This window comes from Mobula hypostoma, chromosome 20 (genome assembly GCF_963921235.1).
Source record: "Mobula hypostoma chromosome 20, sMobHyp1.1, whole genome shotgun sequence".
NCBI lineage: Eukaryota > Metazoa > Chordata > Chondrichthyes > Myliobatiformes > Myliobatidae > Mobula > Mobula hypostoma.
In genome coordinates, this window is record NC_086116.1 from 50,492,340 (window position 1) to 50,512,930 (window position 20,591).

Here is a 20,591-nt window from a genome sequence, read left to right on the forward strand (position 1 = left end):
AAACATCTGCCACACATGGAAAATATTTGTGAAGCAAAAAAAAAATCCAAGTTCTGAAATGGAAGGAACAATGGTATGATTTGAATAATGCTGGGTGCCTGCCAAACAGATAATAAAACTAAGGCACTGCATTTTTGTACTTTGTTCCCTATTCCTTCAACTTGCGGGATTAATATCTGCCATTGCTGCCACACGTAGTTTGAACTTTCACTCTCTGTACTTCTTTTACAGTTCACAACTTTACCCTTTCTGCCTCCAGTAACATTTTGCAATAATTGCTGGGTCAGAAGCTAGATAACAAAGATCAGGACAACACCAAGGGAGAAATATTTTTCTATTGTATGTGAACATGATTCAAGAAACAATTCAATAGCACTATTTCAGAAAATATTGCAGCTGTTGAATTCTGCTGTTGCAGTTGTGCCTCCTTCTTTTCTTCCCCATTACATTATACTTTGGCTGCAGTTCTAGAACTGTAGAGTTCGGAAGTCAGTAAAAGTATTATCTTTAAATATTGAATAAATTGCACTGTAATGTCAATGATCCCACGTGCAAGGACTCTCATCATTTGGTCAAACTCCAAGCAGCAACACTGGATAGCCCACCATCCTAAATTCCCCCGTTTCTCTGCTGATCTTGTGCTCCAGTGCAGCAAACCTTGCCAATGGTAACTTTGCTAAATATTATAGCACAACAGGAGATTAAACAAACGGTCTAAACTTGACAGTCTATCCCCCCCCCCAACAACCAATGCCAGATCTCTCTCTTCCATTCTCCCCACCCCCCCCCCCCATTCATCCTAAAGACTCAGATTTTATGTCATGGTGCGTGACATATGTTCTTATGGTATTGCCTGCAGATGTCTTAATGTAACCTTGACAGACCAACATAAGAAAACACCCATAGGCTCTTCCCCCCCCCCAATTGAATTCACTTCACTAAACTTGTAAAGAATCTGATACCCTTAGAAATAAAAACACATGGCTCTGCTCAAGAACTCCCACATTCCAATCTAGGCTGCTTCATATTAACCAGTCAGTTTCCCAATAAACATATGCGTTCTCTTCTGAGTAGTTCATCACAACCCAGGACTGTCAAAAATCTCATTACAAAGTTATTAGCTGCCACTTGGATTCAAAAGGGAGAGAGGTAGGGTTATGTATTATACTTTGACAGGGCTGTTGTACTGCAGTTAAATAGACCTCAGACCAATCGTCACTGAATTCATTTCAAGTTTATTTATTACACTGAGATTTGGATAATATGATCCAACAGAAAATGCTGCACATACAAATATGCTTCTGGCATGTTAGGGCTGGACCATCTGCAATCCCAAATGTTTGTGAAGTTTTCAATCTAACAAGCCACTGAATATTTAGACCAGACTTGACACCATATTGTAGTTATACATCCAACTTTAACAGAACCAGACCTTCCAGTGGGAGATGTTGAGAATTAAATTTGAAGCAAAGCTACTTGGCAATGACACTTGAGTTAAAGTACAAAATGCACCCTTTGATAGCCAATCACTTTGGCAGATCTTATAGGCAAGTTGTCACCTGCAAATAAAACCTAGCAGAGTTATTTTGCAAAATGAATACTTGGCTTTCATCATATTGTATAAAGAATAACGCTTCACAGCCACCTTGTTCCATTAAGTTACTTTTCCCCCCACTAGATACAAACTGCTCACCCATCTACCCTCCTCTAAACCCCCAGAGTGTCTACAAAGACATTTTTCTGTTCCTCCTCTCCACCCTCCCACCACTTCAAAAGAGAACCGTGATACTGAAGTACAACATCTGATTAGAGGGGAACATTATAAATACTTTATAATGTATTTTGAATTTCATAATCAAAATATTATGATTCAACAAATGTGATCTTCTCCACTGACTTTGTTACTTTAGCTTCCCTAATCAGTATTAATTTCTTCAGATGCGCTCACACTCACCACACTCATCAAGGTTTAGTAGTGGTCTTATTGTCTAGCTCTACATTAATTATGCAAGCTTAATAAACCCACTTATGCTAATCAGTTAAACTCAGCATTCAAAAGCTGGATCATGCCCTCTCTCAATGTTGAACCTCAATCAGCACCGTGCTTTGGAATCTTAATTTCACCTTGTTTTATTTGTATAACAAATTGTATTCCATTAAAAAGAGATTCATATTACTATTATATGTAAACAATTTTGTCAAAATTGCATAATGGAGCCTATTTCAGCAACACACAACTGAAAACATTTATTACATTTCACTGCAGGGGAAAAAAAAACACTACCATTTCACTTCATTCTGGAAACTTGAGATTGTTCTTCGAGCCACAGGTCACCTTTGACCCCACACTATTTCCATGTCAAAAGCATGCAGACATCCCAAGAGAACCAAGTAACTGGAGCATCAAATTGTTTGGCAACTACTTATTTTTTATATTTTGGGGCCCTCCTTCAGACTGGATCAAGATTGCAAACTCTCCCATCTTCTATCTCCCAATTACCCACAACCTTTACTCTACCATTCATCCACTGGCAAACATCCATCTATCATCCTCTTCTCCAAACCTATGCACCCTCGAATCAGCACCCTCATTTCCTACCTCCCTCATTAGCTAAAATGCCTGTGTCCACATTCCCCCTCCCCCCCCCCCGGCCCTTACCCAAGTACCATCCCCGGACAATCAAATGACCAGTTCTTTACCTCTATCTTCCTGCACCTCCCACCATTAATGCCAGAAACAGCAATGGCCCAAGTTGCACCTTTGGCTGCCCAGACTCTAAACACTGTACAGTGCTGGCCACACTTATGCATGTGTAACGCCTGGGCAGCTAAGCCCATTACGATAAAGTTTCCAATTAATTACAACAACTAGTGTTCCACAGCTAACTCAGAACTAGAACCATTAGTCACAGAACAGAGAATTCACAGGCAGTATTTGAGGGAAACATCAAGACAATTTAATCAGCTTATCGGTCAAAGGATAATAAATGTACAAGTTACTTCACGTGGTCATGCGAGGCAAGCATTTCCAGCCATTGCCACAAATCCACTTTCAAAACATTACATATTACACCCATAACCAAGGCCACAAAAACTTCCTTCCTGTTTCTGCAGATCTTGTGCATCATGTAAGGTTGGTCCAGAATCCTGTTAGAACTAACAAAGACAATATACACCAGTAAATAAAAAGCTCAAAACCCTCTATAGCTTGGCACTAACAAGAACAAGGTACAATACGGGAGCTAGGGCTTTACTCTTTGGAGAGAAGGAGGATGTGAGGAGACATGATAGAGATATACAAGGTATTAAGAGGAATAGATAGAGTGGATAGCTAGCGCCTCTTCCCCAGGGCACCACTGCTCAATACAAGGGGACATGGCTTTAAGGTAAGGGGTGGGAAGTTCAAGGGGGATATTAGAGGAAGGTTTTTTACTCAGAGAGTGGTTGGTGCGTGGAATGCACTGCCTGAGTCAGTGGTGGAGGCAGATACACTCGTGAAGTTTAAGAGACTACTAGACAGGTATATGGAGGAATTTAAGGTGGGGCGTTATATGGGAGGCAGGGTTTGAGGGTCGGCACAACATTGTGGGCCGAAGGGCCTATACTGTGCTGTACTATTCTATGTTCTATACCTCAGGAGAAGAGCGGTTCAGAAGTGAGGTGGAAATTACTAGGGTATGGGGTGGCGGCGGGAGAGGAGTTGGCGGGGGGCAGGGGGGGAATGGCACAGTAAGTGGCCAAAGTCAGCATTCCACCTGGTATGGATGCACAAAACAAAAGTTTAGAAATCAAATCTACCCTGTGGTATGAGATTTAAAGCAAATGAACAAAAATGGAACAAAGTTGATGTCACTGATAAATGAAGACCCAATAATAAAGCACAGGAAAAGCTGCAGGAAATTCTGTTAACAATTACCAACAAAACGCTGCTTGGGAATAACCAGCAAGTGAAATACAAATCCTCCAAGAGGACAACCTTGTCTTGGGTTTGTAGGCTTGCGTGCCTCAATGACCCAGAGAGCTACGTTGGCTGGAGTCAGGGTTTGGTGGGGTCATCCATGCCAAACAGGTCAAAGGGAGAGGCCAGACTAATAGTGGTCCACAAGTCCTCCAGATTAGGGGGTTCAGCTCAGGGCCAGCAACCCTGACTGGCAAAACAAAATGAAGAATCCTCTGTGACAAGAATACACATAGATTAAGATGTTAGCTGTCCTGTGTGATCAGCAGTTGGTCTGCCACCTGTCTTCGAGAGAGAGAGAGAGAGAGAGAGAGAGAGAGAGAGAGAGAGATAAGGAAAACAATGGAGCAGCATTTGGAGATGTGTAATGAAGGGACGGGAGAGAGAGTAACAGAAGGAGGGAGCTGTCAAGAGCGGCTCCCCCTTTGAACCCTGACCCTGTTTGAAGTGATGGACAGGCAATACCCCAGCAGGGGGATAAAAAGGGACAGGTTCACTAAGGCAGGACACACACGACACCCGAGGTAACAAGACCCTGGAAGCGGTGCGTCTCTCACAAGTCGGTGGGAAGTACCGGGCCATAAACGCACAGGGTGGAAAGGCATGATCAGAGGGAACCTGGTGTGTGTCCACCCTTGCCTGGGTGCCAAGTTCAGCGCAGGGAAACGATCGTATCTGGAAACGGAGGGGTCACGGTCGGTGACCTCAGATGACATCACAAAGGACTCGCCCGACAGCTGACTGCGAAGGTCTGTGTGTGGAAGCCGTTTGAATATTCATTCATTTTTGCTCTCTCTCTCCTTCCCCCACACTGTCCATCTCCCACGGCAGCGATTACTGCGAACTGAACTGAACTTTGCATCACTTTGAAACTGGTCATTTGCCCCTAGACAACGATAGAGCTTGATTGATCCTGTTATCTGAATTCTGTGTACATGTATGTTTATCATTGCTGAACTGTTGCATTCATTATCCTTTTGATTAGAGTACTGTGTTGCTTGTTTCTTTAATAAAACTTTCTTAGTTCTAGTAATCCAGACTCCAACTGAGTGATCCATTTCTGCTGGTTTGGCACCCAGTTACGGGGTACGTAACACCTCCTACATCTGAGTGTGACGGCATTCCTGAATCTCCAACCGGAAACTCCATGACTGACTGTGGTGAAAACCAAGCTACTGACACAATGAAGGAGGCCTTGAATACTGTCAAAGATTGAGGGCCTTCATTGCCACCCAAAACACCAGCAGCATAACGGGCAATAGAGTAGAGAGAGAGAGAGAGAGAGAGAGAGAGAGAAAGAAATACAAAATCTGAGTTGTCCGTATTACAAATCAACAAATATAGAGGCATTCATATTGTAAATTATCAACCTCATGAATACATATTCATTTGGAAGTCCATATTCAATGTTTTGAAAATTCTCCACATCACCATAAACCTCAAAAGTGCAAGGAATTAATGGAATTCAGAAATTACTTCATGCTTAAATAACATGCAGCTCTTTATTTATCTAAATTGTGCTAAATACCGTCAAAACAAATATAGTTCCCGTTACATGGCAACTTTGTCCATTCCACTTTGAAATGGAAAAATCTTTCTTCCATCGGGAAGGGCATGGTAATTGACAAAAACTACTTTGGTGTACCAGCCAAAGCAACAGTGGATCCTGTAAGGAAAATTAACTGTGGTGTGACTCTGTTAAGGTGAAGGAGGAGGTGAGAACACTTGTCTGGCTACTGTTGACAATAATCAGATTTTTCTTCAAATCTGAGACAGAAGAATAGACTTGAAGGACACGAAAATGGATTTATGAATCAGAAATAGTAAATACTAAATAATGTTTTGATATGAGCAGCTTCCCCTTTGCTTCCTTTGAAGTTTGTCGACTTAACTTAAGAGATTACATGGCCATCCTATAATAAATATTTAAAAACTAGAATAAATGCACAAACATGAGCAATACACAGAACATACTACAGTAATTTAGTTGTTTCACTCGCCTGAATATAGCTCTACTTGTAACTCCATGTACATACACAATTCGATGCCTAATGGCGCTTAACCAGTAGAGTATATTAGCAGTGCTCTGTAAATTAAATAACCAGTCACAACATAACTTTCATACCTCTAATTAGCCTTAAAATCCTGATACTGAGCTTGTATTGCAAGACTCTTCTGGAGTTACTGGATATCTGTGATATTATATGGCCACATTGGTAACAAACCTCCTGGAAGACAAAACAAAGAAATATTAAAATCAAAATAATACTTTGTGACTACATCTAACATTTTCATCTCACAGTGAAATAAATAAGAAACTTATTCTCAGGTGACTTTGCCGTGAATAATTCTGTGGGAAGTTTACATGAAAATGCAATAGCAATACCCATCAATTTTGCAGCATTAAGAGTGAACACCCACAATGGCCCCAGCGAACTTGAGCTCTTGGGTGTGATCTTATAGAACTTAACTGTACTGAACTAGAATAAGCTGGGAGTAATACTCATCCTTGCATTCCTGGGAGAAAAAGAAATCATATATCTTGACTGGATATTGTGGCAAGTTTAGAGCTAGTCTTTTGATCAAGCAAATCTAATTGGGTACTGGAAATATAGATTTAATATTCAGGAGTTGGCTGGTTGGGTGCCTGTGACTTGTGGCATTCCGCAGGATCAGTGTACTTTTCATCTTAATGATTTAGATTTACGGAATTGATGGCTTTGTGGCCAAGTTTGTGGATGATATAAAGACAGCTGAGAGGTAGGTAATGTTGAGGAAGCAAAGAGTCTGCAAAAGGACTTGGACAGATTAGGAGAATAGCAGATGGAATACAGTGTGGGGAGATGTATGGCCGTGCAGTTCAATAACTAATTCTGCTCCCATGTCTTATGGAGTCAGCAATAACCAGACTATGGTAAAAAAGTAATCTCCAGTACACAGAGAATTGTCATACATTTTATGCAATTAAATAAGGCAGTGGGATCTGGCAATTCAGCAATAAACGCCAGTAGCTTAAAACTTCTTCCATATGGCCCTTGAAATACCAAGCTTCTCATGAAGAAAATCAGGAATGGATACATGAGGACCATCTCACAAACTCAGCATGCCTGGCAAAATAAGCCAACTGGATAATGATTTCCATGTGAGAAAGTTACAAAAATCGCACTAAACATAAACCTGATTAACACAAAATTAATCTAAAAATGTAGCCTTCAGGTAAAATTAAGATGGACCAATATGAAGCTTTTCTTTCTCTTCGATACTATGTATTGCATTGAACTGCTGCGGCTAAGTTAACAAATTTCACGTCACATGCCGGTGATAACAAACCTGATTCAGATTCAAATGCAATCTATAAAAGTACTGGGGGCACTTCACTCTGATCAAGATGTTGATCAAATAGATTGTTTGGGAACTACTGTACCTGGGTCAGGTGACTGTACCTGACAGTATACTGTAGCTGATGACTGCATGTAGGCAAAGTCAGAGAGTAGAAGTACAACTCATCAAGCTCCACTTAGAGATTTTTCATTTTCAAGTGTTAACAATTTAAGCAGAAACACAAGAGGATATTTCTCGACCATGATGTATTTAAATGCCAAACCAAAGTCATAATATTAAAAATAAATGGGTTTAGTTGAAATACTTCAGACACTATACAGCACAAAAGCATTAGCCGAACCATATAATGATATTTGTTTCATACGAACCTCCTCTCACCCTGTACATCTGATCACATCATCACATCCTTTCATTTCTTTTCCCTTCTTATACATGCCAAATACTTTAAAATCACTCTTCATCACTGCATGTTGCATGTTTTTATTTTAAAACCATTCTTTGAGACTACCTTGAATTCTTTAGAGGGCGAATGATAACCTGAAATGTTAACACTACAGTTCCTACCACAGTTGATTCTTGACCAGAATTTTCTTTATATATTAGTGACTATTTTATATATGGCCCCAATTCCACTCTTTCACACAAGTAGAAACATAACCTCTGTCTACATCTTATCTAAGACTAAGCATAATGACCTCAATCAATTCACCTTTGATGTTTTCCGTGCTCCAGAAAAATCCAGCCTGATCAGCTTCCCCCCCTCCACCCCCACCAAGAGGAAATGTATTTGGCTCCCCCCTCACCTTTTCCCCTCGGCACCACCTTGCAAAATGAAGAATGGAATTACATAATTTTAAGAATACAAACCACAGTTTGCTTGAACAGGTTTCTCCAGACCGAACACAGTGCTTTGCAGAATGGGTTGAATTGCACGAGCTGTAGCCAGCAGATCTGAATGGAGCCACTGGCATTCTGCCACTCAAAGCCCCAGAATTATACCCATAAACTACTAAACATGTAAATTTGGGATTTAATTAGAGATTTGATCAGATCTGGCACCAAGATATGAATCCATTAATCTTAATGGGATTTACAGTCTTGAGAAAAAGTGTTGAGGGCAAGCTACTATTTCTTAAAATATAATTTGCTTAAAATTTAAAATATTATGAATAAACTTTTCTGTAGGTTTAATTAAATTTTTATCAAAAGGGTTAGCCTCTTTTTCACTTGATACAGGCATACAGAACAGAAAAAGTTCAGCACAGTGCAAACCCTTCAGTCCATAATGTAGTACTGACCCATATACTGTAAACCTAAACCACAATCAACCTAATCATTCCCTCCTACACAATCCATAGTCCTCCATTTCTCTTACATCAATGTATCCCGGTTGTATCAGCCTCTATCACCATCCTAGTAGTACATTCCAGACACCTACCACTGTGTTAAAAAAAAACTACCTCAAGACATCTCCACAAGTTTTCCTCTACTCATCTTAAATGAATGTCCTCTGGTATTAGCCTTTGCCACCCTAGGGAAAAAGGCGCTGGTTGTTAACTTTATGAATGCCACTCAAAATCTTATACACCTCTATTACGTCACCTCTCATCCTCCTTGACTCCAAAGAGAAAAAATGTAGCCCTTTCAACCTTTCCTCATAAAACATTTTCTAATCCAGGTAGCATCCATGTAAATCTCCTGTACATTTTCTCTGAAGCTTCCACCTCCTTTCAATAATGAGGCGACCAGAATCAAACACAATATTCCAAGCAACACACACAATTTCCAGCATCTGCAGATTTTTTCTTGTTTGTGACAATATTCCAAGTGTGCTCTGACCAGAACTGCGACATGACCTCACGGCTCTTGAACCAATTTCCCCTACTAACCAAGGCCAACACACCACATGCCGCCTGAACACACCTGCATGACAACTTTGAGGGATCAATGGATTTGCACCCTTAGAAGCTTCTGTTCCCCCACACTGCTCCGAATTCTGCCGTTAACCTTCAAGTTCGGTATTTCAAATCGAATCACTTCACACTTTTCTGGATTGAACCACACCTCAATTTCTCAGCCCAACTCTGCATCCTGTCGACATCCCTTTGTAACCCATGACAACCTTCCAGACTATCCACAACACCACCACCCCTCATGTCATCTTCAAGCTTACTATCCCATCATTTCACTTCCTCATCCAAGCCATTTATAAAAATCAATAAGAGCAGGAGGTCCCTGAACAGACCCCTATAGAACACTAGTAGTCACTAGTATCAGCAGATCTCTAGAGAACACCAGTAGTCACCAATCTCTAGGCAGAATACAGCCCATCTACTACCACCCTCTGCCTCCTGTTGGCAAGACATTTCTGAATCCATACAGCCAGTTTTCCATGATTTTCTGGATGAGACTTGTCAAACGCCTTATTAAAATGCATACACACCACATTCACCACTCTGCCTACAACAATTTACTTTGCTGCCTCTTAAAAAAAACTCAATCAGTAAAGGATGATCTGCCCCTGATAAAGCTGTGCAAACTATACCAAACAAGACTAGGCTTATCCAAATGCTTGTAAATCCTGCTCCCCACAGACCTAAAACCTGTTAGTCTATAATTCCTAATATCATCCCCATTCCCTTTCCTGAACAAAGGAATAACATTTACCATCCTCCAATCTTCTGCAACTACCCCTGTGGCCAGTGAATCTCTTTGCTCACTTCCCATAATATCCAGAGGTAAATCCTGTCCTTCTCCGGGACTTATCTATCTTAATGCTTTTCAGAAGCTCCAACACCTCTTGACATACTCCAACACATTAGCCTGTTCTACACTGGCATCACATTCATCCAAATCCCTCTCCTTGATGAGCACTGAAGCAAGGTTCTTATTAAAGGTCTCCCCTACTTGTTTCCACTCGACACATACCCCTCCTTTATCCTAGAGTAGTTCTACCCTCACTGTAGTCATCCTCCTCTTCTTCAATTACGTGTAAATGCCTTTGGGTTTTCCTTAATCCTACTCACCAAGATCTTCTCACATCCCCTTCAGGCTCTCTTAAGTTTCTTCTTAAGCTCTTTGTTGGCTACCTTATAACTCTCAAGAGCCCTGTCTAATTTTTGCTTCCTAAACCTTAAATATGCCTCTTTCTTCCTCTTGACTAGGTATAACACCTCTCTTGTCAACCATGGTCCCTTCACCCTACCATCATTTCCCTGTCTCAGTGGGCCAAATCTATCTAGAACTCCATGCAAGTGGTCCCAAAATAACCTTCACATTTCTGCTGTGCATTTTCCTCAGAACATCTTTTCCCAATTTATGCTCCGAGGTTCCTGCCTAATAGCATCATAATTTGCCCTCCCTCAGTTAAATACTTTCGCATTTTGTCTGCTCCTTTATCAACTGCGAAAACTGGTGGCAGCAATTCCAGTCAGGGTGCCTGTTGCAACATAACCTAGCCAAGACAAATAGACAACATTGGCATTTCACAACAATTCAACTTCTTAATCAGCCTACTCATCTACATTGAATGCTGTTGTCATTTATCGTAGGGACACATGACTCACAACCTTTTCATTCTCCCTGGACAAACAATTTGTTTTCCCAGCTGCTTTGATAACGCCAATTTCCGCTGTAATGTTTCTGAGGAGTCTTACTCAACCATGGTTTGCACTCCCCCACTGTCGATTTTCCCTCACAAACATGTGTACTCCAGGTTTAACCTCTCTACTCCCCTGCAAAACAAGGAGTCCCTTTGCCTTCATCCTCCATCTCAATAACCTGCACTTTATCCTCTAGTTTGTTTTCTATTATGCCACAGTAGACACCATATTCCCCTTTTCCCCTCCTCCACATCTCTCTCGCTCAGTCTTTTCCCTCCTCTTGGTCCTGCTCCTGTTTCACGGCACCTTCCCATGCAACCACAGAAGATGCAGCAGCCAGCTCTTACTTCATCATTTCCTGCCCGAAGACCCACCAACTTTCCCTCTGCAGAAGCAGATCGTCACACAGATTATTTTGTGTTACTGACTTTGTTGGCCACAACATAGCAAATGTGAAGAAAGTTTGAAGACGCAAACACGAGGAATTCTGCAGATGCTGGAATTTCAAAAAACACACATCAAAGTTGCTGGTGAACGCAGCAGGCCAGGCAGCATCTCTAGGAAGAGGTACAGTCGACGTTTCGGGCCGAGACCCTTCGTCAGGACTCAGTTTGAAGAAATGCATTAGTAATTCAGAAGTTATCTGAGCAGTATGACATGTGTAAAAGTGCAAACTATATAAACAGTACATCACTGAACATAAAGCAAAGGACACAACCTGACAGTGAATTTAAGGTTATATATGACTTCTGTGGACCTCTTGATATGAAAGGTTAGATTGCTACCAAATCTTAAAAATTTACACTACCTTTAATTATCAAATAGTATCAATGAGTACTCCATTTTGGAGAACCCCAAAGGCAGGCTGGATCTGCAGAACCTGTCAGTCTGCAAGCTGCCCTGACTAACAGCTCTATGCCACTTTAATTCTCCATCTTCCTCCCAATCTGATCCTCTTTAACCTCGTCACTGTTCCAACAAAGCCTAACACATGCTTGAGGAACAGCATCTCGCCTTGTGGCTAGGCATATTACAACTCTTGGGACTCAACAATTTCAAATAAACCAGTCTCTCCAGTTTGCATCACAACTGAAAGATCAAACTCTAACATTAACTGATTCATTTACCACAAAAGTTGGATCAATCTGTGAGGCTAGCTTTTATTCCACAATGATCCATTAGAAGTTATTCGTTTGTCAGCTCGAGTTCAACTATGGAATGAACTTCCTCATTACTAAGCCGCCCATGGCTTGGCACAAACTTGCTTCAATGGGAGAGGAAAAGAGAAGAAATAGAAAAATCTGTTCTGGAGATACTGGATTCTCTTCTTTGGGAGTAGAAGTGTCTTACCATTGATCCTTCAGAAAGTTCCAACTCTCTGCACATTGTATGCTATCTACCCTTGTGAGGTTTCAGTGTGTGCTACGAATTCAGAATGTCATCATCATTCATAGCAAGCTTTCTAGACGGAGCACAGACAGCAAGTGTCCATGAGTCACATAACTTGGGAAACAGTCGCAGCTGGGTTCAATTGATAAAGTTTTCAGTACAGTGTATCGACCTCTCTGTTACAATATGAGCTCAGTAAACTAATGCATATCAGGCTGCTGTTACAGGGCATTTTAGGTCCAGATTCAATTTAAAAAAACAAACAAATTTTGGACCGTTGGGAAAGGGTAACTACGGAGAGAATAGGTATCCAGAAAGAACATCAGGGCTGCTGCTGTCTACGTTCTGAAGGAAATGAGTGAGATTTTTTAAATGGGGGAGGGAACGTCGACTCAGACCATGAGAGGCCTGCGTCGGGCATTTTCATGCCTTACAAAGTGCAGATTGAAAGTCTGTGTGGGGCGCCACTCCTCATACAGACACTAGAGCAAATGTGTGGTTAAATGCCACAACACAGCAAGTCTCCTCAACGTTTATGTGGGGGGGGAAGAACCACACACAAAATGACGGAGAGGCTCAGCAAGTCAGGCAGCACCTATGGAGGGGAAGAAACAGTCAACATTTTGGGCTCAGACCCTTCATCAGGTCCTGGCAAATAGAGTTCAGTACAGTTAAGTGTGAGGTGATGCATTTCAGAAAGTCAAAACAATGCAGGACTTGTACTGTGAATGGCCGGGGACAAGGTGGTGTAAAGGAAACAGTGGGAACTAGGAAAACATGTGCAAAGTTAGTTGAAAGCAGCGTCACGGGTAGACAGAGTGTGAAAAAGGTGTTGAATACGTTGGCCTTCATCAGTCATGTCACAGAGTACAGGAGGTAAGAGATTTTGTTGCACACCAAGTCATTTGTCAATCTCCACTTGCAGTACTGTGTAGAGTCTTGGTCACCCTGTTAGAGGTTAAACTGGAAAAAGCCCAGAGAAGATTTACAAGGATGATGCCAGGACTAGAGGGTCTGGGTTAGAGCCAGAGGTTAGCCAGTTTAGAAATTATGAGCATGAAGGGTGAGCTTGCAGAAACATTCAAAGTTGTGGGAAGCATAGAAAAGGTGGGTGGTAACAGTGCTTTCCCCCAGGGTAGTGGAGTCCAAAACTAGGGGGGCATAGGCTTAAGGTGAGGACAGGATTTAAATGGGACCCGAGGGGCAAAGTCTTCATGCAGAGGGTGGCGAGTATGTGGAAGTGGTTGAGGCTGGCGCATTGGCATAACTTAAGCAACGCTTAGACAGGTACTTGGAGGGGTGAGGCTTAGAGGAGTATGGCCCTAACACAGGAAATTGGGAGTAGCTGGGCAGGCACCATGGTTGGCATGGATTGATTGAACCACGGGGGTTGTATCCGTGCTGTGTTGCTCCGTGGATCTCTATTTGACAGCAATATAACGTCACATCAGGGCACAGGTACAACTAGTGCCTGCCGTAGACGTCTACAAGCACACCACCATATGATGCAGGAATTGCAAGGCATGTGGCCGCAGGACCCTACAAAGAATTGTGAGGGCTTCCGAGAAGATAATTGGGTGTTCACTCTTCCATCTTAGATATTTATCAGGAGCACTGTTTACATGGGGCCCTTAGCATTGTCAAGGGTCCCTCCCAAATGTCCCACAATTTCTTTTCGAGTCCCTATCAGGAGATACCATAGAATTAGGACAAGAACTGTTAGGTTGGGAGACAGCTTCTTCTTCCAGACTGTCAGAGTACCGAACTTCCTGCCAGTGCCTCGGTCTCATCACACATGAAGCTCCAGTAGCATCATACTGTTTACTTTGTAAACTTGTATCATAAACATGCCTTGAGCCAATTATCAATCTTATGGAATATATTTTATTATTTATTTGTATTAAAATTACTTTATGTGTTGCGTGTGTGTTGTATGTATTGTGTTGCACAGGAACATCATTTCGTTTGGCAGTGTGTGTGTGTGTGTATATATATATATAGTCGAATAACAATACCCAACTTGAACTATAAATTCCCTTATGGTTCACTGGTAGATTCCTTTTTTTAAAAAAACTTCTTAATAGTGGTATACAGTTACGTATATATTTTTAGAAAATTATACTATTCATTTAATGTCTGCTTTGGACATCTACTCTCCAAATACACTTTAGTTCATACCTTTCCCTTGGGCTACACCCTTCAATGTTTTCAGGCATTCTGTCCTATTTGTTCATCATCAGTGTAAAGATTCCAACTAAAATCCACATCTCAAAGTTTATTACCACCAGAAGTTACAGGAGGTAAGCAATAAAGGAATCTACAAATAATCTTTCACTCAAAGCCCTTTCAGCGTCAATAACAAACTCTAAAGATTAAAACAGCATTGCTCATTGTGTTAAATGTGGTCCTTGGCTTTTACAACTATTTAACTTCACAAAATGGAGGCTGGTGTTCACCGAATGATGGAAAAAGCAACCATCTTGATTTATGGCACATCAGTTATCTCTATGCAGGTTCAAATTCATGTTACCTGACCACAATTCAAACGTACAAACATTAATCTCACTGCATATATGCAATCATTTTCAGAAAGTTATCAAATAGGTTAAAATATTATTCTCAGCTTTCTCAAATTTTTAAAAAGTCAAAATTATTTTATAATTTGAAAACTCATTATCCACAGAAATCGAATCAAAGGGCCTTTTATAGTCTCCCTATCCATAGCTTATGTCAAGGATGGGGATAAGGGTGGGTTTAATCCCCTTTTCCAAGTAGTTTCTGCCGCCACTCCTAACTCCAGAGATAACCTTTTGAAGATGGGCTGGAGGATTGATAGAACAGAACTTGTAGTTATTCTATATTCAGATTTCAAGTCACTGACAAGGTGCCAAATAAGAGGCTGGTGCATAAATTAAGAGCCCAAAGTATTGGAGGAAGTGTGTTGGCATGGACTGAAGCTGGCTGCCACACAGAAAATAGTTGGCAATAAATGGATCCTTCTCAAGCTGGAGGAACATAACCAGTTGAGTATTTCAGGAATCAGTTCAGGGAATCCAACTGCTTACAATTTATATTAATGACTGGATGAGGGAATGAAATGCAAGGTTTGAGTTTGCCAACAACACGAAAATAGGTGGAAGAGAAGATGTGATAAAGACATTGTGCTCTTACATTAGGATATAAACAGACTGAGTGAAAGGGGAAAATTCTGGCAAATGAGGTTTAATACTTTGATCAGAGGAACCAAAAGGGGAAGAGATTGAAAATGAATGATTTTCAGAGGGATCCAGTTGTTCTAGTGCATGAATCACCAAAGTGTAGCATGTAGGCCCAACAATTAGCTAAGAGTGCCAATAGCATGTTGGCCTTTTCTTGTGAAGGGGTTGGAGAAAAGGGAGGCTCTGTTGCATCTTTCAAGGCGTTGGTGTTGTCACAGCTGGAATACCGTCCAAGGTTTGGTCCCCCGTCTAATAAAAAAAATAGAAACAGTAAAACATGAACACAAGAAAGTCTGAAATGCTGGAGACTCTAAGCAACCCTCAGCAGGAACTCAGCAGGTCAGTTTTGGTTAATAAATAAATAGTTGAAGTTTTGGGCTGAAACCCTTCTCCAGGAGCCCTGCTGAGTTCCTCCAGCATTTTGTGTGTGTTGCAAAGGAAACAGTAGTTTTGGACACAGTGCAAAAAGGATTCATGAGGCTAATTCTTGGGATGAGGCAGAATTAGCCCAAGAGAGATAGTCTGTATTCCTCAGTAGGTTAAATGAGAGATGACCTTCTTCCAAACATCTAATACTATAAAGGGACTTGACAGGGACGTTGAGATGTTTTCACTGGTGGGAGAATCACGAACAAGGGAAATGAGGGCAAGCCAACTAAAACTGAAGTGTGTAGAAACGTTTTCTCCAAAAGCACCAAAGAAGTTTTACTCCATCCGTGAGCTTGGTGGACACCAGATTACTGGATATACATACGATAGAGATAGATGAATATTTGAAAGATAGAAGAATCAAGAAATATGGGGAAGTGGAACAGAAGAGGAGTTGAGGTCCGCTTGATCAACCACGATGATACGAAATAACCGGTCAGACTTGAAGGCTCTGGTGACCTGAGTGCAGAGGCACGCCGGCACGGACTCGCTCTGCAGCCAACGAACAACGAGGCGCTACACTGAACACTCCGAGACCATTCCGAGGACTCTGTAGTTTGATGTTTGATATTCTGTGTGTCATTTGCTCGTTTTTTGCCGTCTGCGAGACTTGTTCTTTTTTCCCCCCACATTGAACATTTGATGTTTTCTTTGAACGGGTTCTGTGGTGCCTCTCTGTTTCCTGGCTGCCTGCAGGAGGACAGATCTCAGGGTTGTATACTGTATGCCTACTTTGATAATAAATGCACTTTGAATTTTCAAACATTCACAGTGTGGGTCTCTAAAAGACAGGGTGGATTAAAGATTTGTCTCTCTGGCAGATGTTTCATATGCCGTGAACTGCAGTTTTATTGTAATGATGATCAGACATAACCCAAACTCAGTTTTCAAACCTTTAACAGTTAGCCAATGGTGATTTTGCCAATATACTGCACTGACAGTGGTTCCCGTTTGCCTTTTGCACTAGTACAGCACTCCAACTATATGTCAGTGCAAAACACTGCACTTTAACCTTCCCAACAATGAAGATGAAAGTATAAACTATGCCAAGGCCCTCCAACTACTATTTGTAAATGTACTAACCCATATTTTTTATTCAATGCTTCTCACCCAGGAAAGTAACAAAAAGGGAATTAAGTCAGTTTACTATATATGGGAAATGCCTATTGTGACAAAGGTTCAAAGAAGCCTGCTTACATTATTGTAGAATGCTAAATTATTCAGGCTTGTTTCCATAGTACCCCTGCTTAAAACACACACAGAACAAACCCCAAAGCAAATATTTCCTTTGATTGGGAATGATAAAGGTTTCCAAACGGCAAATGCAAAGTGATATGAATAAACTAAAATCTACCAAAGGGAACATCGTACAAGCATTTCATTGATTGTGTGTGGAGAATAATCACTACTTTGTCACAGCTTGGTGCAGGCCAGGGTCTGGGCTGCACAGTGGAATGTTTGCAACAATAATAAAAAACAGCGTATTGTAAAGAGAGTTGCTGGTAATTCCTACAATGAATCATTTATTTTAAAATCTCCAAATCATTCAGCGTCACTTATAATCTCGAACATATGACCTTGCTGAACACCGGTGTTGAGAGATTTCTGCGCTGTTAGAGAGTTGCAGATATTCGTGCCGTGTATAAATGAGGGATTTTGTTCAGCGCAAGAAATACGAGAAGGGATTGTTCATTTAGCCCCTCGAGCCAGCTCTATTATTCAACAACATCATCTACCCCAAACAACATTTTCCTGTCACTTTCCCCATATCCCTCGAGTCCTTTAATATCCATAAATCTACTGACCACAGTTTTTCATCTGCGGGACACCAGGATAGAATTCCAAAAGGTGAAGAAATTTTTCTGTTTTACAGTCTTAAGTGGATCAGTGCTGATTTTGACACTGTCACCATGTCCTCTACAGATTTTATACATTATGATGAGGTTACCTCCCATTATCCTGAACTCGAGGGAGCAGATTAGTTTACCTCACCTCGTCCTCAGGTGACAGACCTACCATCAGGAATCAGTCAGCTGAATATTCACCATGTTGACTTTTTAGCAAGTGCAAATATGCTTAATCAGGCAAGGAAATCAGAAGTGTATGGATGGTCAAAATGTGGTCTCACCAAGGCCACACAGAACGGAAGCAAGAACTTCTTTACTCTTAAATTCAAATCTTCTTGCAATAAAGACTAACATATTATTTGCCTTCCTAATTACTTGTAGAATCTCAAGATTCAACAAAGACAAGAAAGCCTACAGATGCTGGAAATCCAAAGCAACTCACACAAAATGCTGGAGGGACTCAGCAGGCCAGGCAGCATCTATGGAAAAGAGTAAGTCCTGACGAAGGGACTTGGCCTGAAACGTCCACTGTTTAACCTTTTCCATAGATGCTGCCTGGCCTGCTGAGGTCCTGCAGCATTTTGTGTGTGCTGCTCAAGATTCAAGATTGCTTTACATCATTTCCAGAACACACGTGTAAAGAATGAAATAATTGTTACTCCAGATCTGATGCAGCGGACAAAAGGTAAAAACACAATCAATTTAAATACATAAGCTAGCTTATATACACAGACTGATTGTATGTCCATAAAGAGATGATAGGCACAGGACTGTACACAGGTGACTGACAGGAAATTATAAAGTAGTGGTGAAGGGGTGGCTTAGTGGGTGGAGGTGTTGACCAGCATTACTACTTGGGGAAGGTAACCATTCCTGTAGATGCTTCGTAGCCTCCTCCCTGATGGGAGTGGGTCAAACAGTCGATGAGCAGGATTCGTGACATCGCTGGCCTTTTTCTGTATAGACGTCCTTGATGGTGAGCTGGCTGGTGCTGGTGATGCTTTGGGCAGTTTTACCTATCCACTAAAGAGTCTTCCTGACTTCCACAGTGCTGTTTCCATACCATGCGGTGATGCAGCATATCAGGATGCTCTCTGCTGCACATCGGTAGAAGATCATGAGTATTGATATTCATAGCCCAGCAGTCTTCAGCCTCCTCAGGAGGCAGAGGCATTGGTGAGCTTTCACGATTGTGTGGGATGTGTTCTGGGACCATGAGAGGTTGTGTGAGATGAGCATCCCCAGGAGTTTGACACTGCTCACAATTTCCAGTGCTGTGCCGCTGAGAGAAAGAGGGGCGCGTGCGCTTCGAGTTCTCCTGGTCAATAACTACCTCCTTTGCCTTGTTGACATTGAGGAAGAGGCTATTTTCCTGGCACCGGGCCTCAAGCTCTTCCACCACATCTCTGTAGGCCATCCCATCATCGTTGGTGATGAGTCCAAGCACTGTCAGGTCATCAGCAAACTTGACCATTTGATTACCCGGGTATTAGGCTGCGTGAGAGCAGAATGTACAGCAGTGGGCTCAGCACACAGTCCTGAATGCCATTCACGTTGAGGATGATGAGGAAAGAGGAGTGGTTGTGCATCTTGACTATCTAAGGTCTGCTGGTTAGGAAATCCAACAACCAGTTGCACAGTGGTATAAATTGCCTTGAAAAAGTATTCAGCCCCCAACCCTTTGTTCACATAAATGAGTATTACCACCAGGGATTTCAATCTATTTAACTGAGAATTTTTATTTGTGAATCACATGCTCTGCTTTTTCCACAGTAGAGCCTAAAAAAAGAGAAAATTGTAAAGGATGGAAAAATAAAACTTCAAAAACTAATGTCATCCCCCTTTGCTCAATTGAACCACCTCTTGCGGCCATTACAGTCAGTAGTCTTTTAGGATAAGTCTCCATTTGCTTGCACAATGTGATGGAGCAAGTTTTGCCCATTCCTCCTTGTAGAATTGTTCAAGCTGTATCAGCTTAGTTGGGGAGAGGCAGTAGACAGTAATACCAGGGTCTTGCCGGGGATGTTCGATCAGGTTAAGGTCAGGATTCTGACTGGGCCACTCTTTCTTCATTTCAAGCCACTCCATGGTTGGTCTGAGTCATTGCCCCGCAGAAAGAAGATCTTCCTCCCCAGTTTAAGCTTTCTGGCTGAGGCTAGCAGTTTTTTAAATTCACATTCTCTTTGTAATTATCTTCCAATCAATCCTGAACAGATTTCTAATCCCTGCTGCTGAAAAGCATCCCCATAGCATTATGTTACCTCCACCATACTTTACAGTAGGGATGGTGTTTCTTAGCTGGTGCGTAGTATTAGATTTGCACCACACATACCACTTAGTGGTGAGACCAAAAGTGTTCCACTTTAGTCTCATGTGACCACAAGACCTTCAACATCTTTATAGTACGTAACTTCTAAGTTACTTTTTTCAAAGAGTTTATGGGTAAAGGATATGCTCTTTCTTTAAACCTGGGCTTCTTCCTCGACACTCTTCCATAAATACCCATCTTTTGCAAGGCTTTAGAGACAGTGGAGCCATGAAGGTAAACTCTCTGGCAACTAAGTTTTGAGGGGCAGTCTGACCTATAGAGTGTGGCTGTGGTTTCACGAAGGACTGCACTGTGTTCTGACGCACGTTAAGTGCTTTTAAGATGGTCTTGTACCTTTCCCTAGATTTGTGTTTCTCTATCATCATTTCCCTCACTTGTCTTGAATGCTGTTTGTCTTCATTTTGGTTTGGTCTTTTGAAAATCTACTATACTGTTGGACCTGTCAGAGAGCAGTATTTATTCTTATGAATTCATTAA

At 41.6% G+C, this 20,591-nt stretch overlaps 1 protein-coding gene across 8 annotated transcripts in view; it reads right to left on the reverse strand.

Annotated features, from left to right (window-relative positions):
- Window positions 1-20,591, reverse strand: part of LOC134359516 (plexin-B2-like) — a 258,980-nt gene that overhangs the window by 181,874 nt on the left and 56,515 nt on the right. For all 8 annotated transcript variants that reach the window (XM_063072885.1, XM_063072881.1, XM_063072888.1 and 5 more), the window contains exon 2: window positions 6,084-6,186. The gene's annotated coding sequence lies outside the window, so the exon portion shown is untranslated. The remainder of the gene's footprint in view (window positions 1-6,083; window positions 6,187-20,591) is intronic.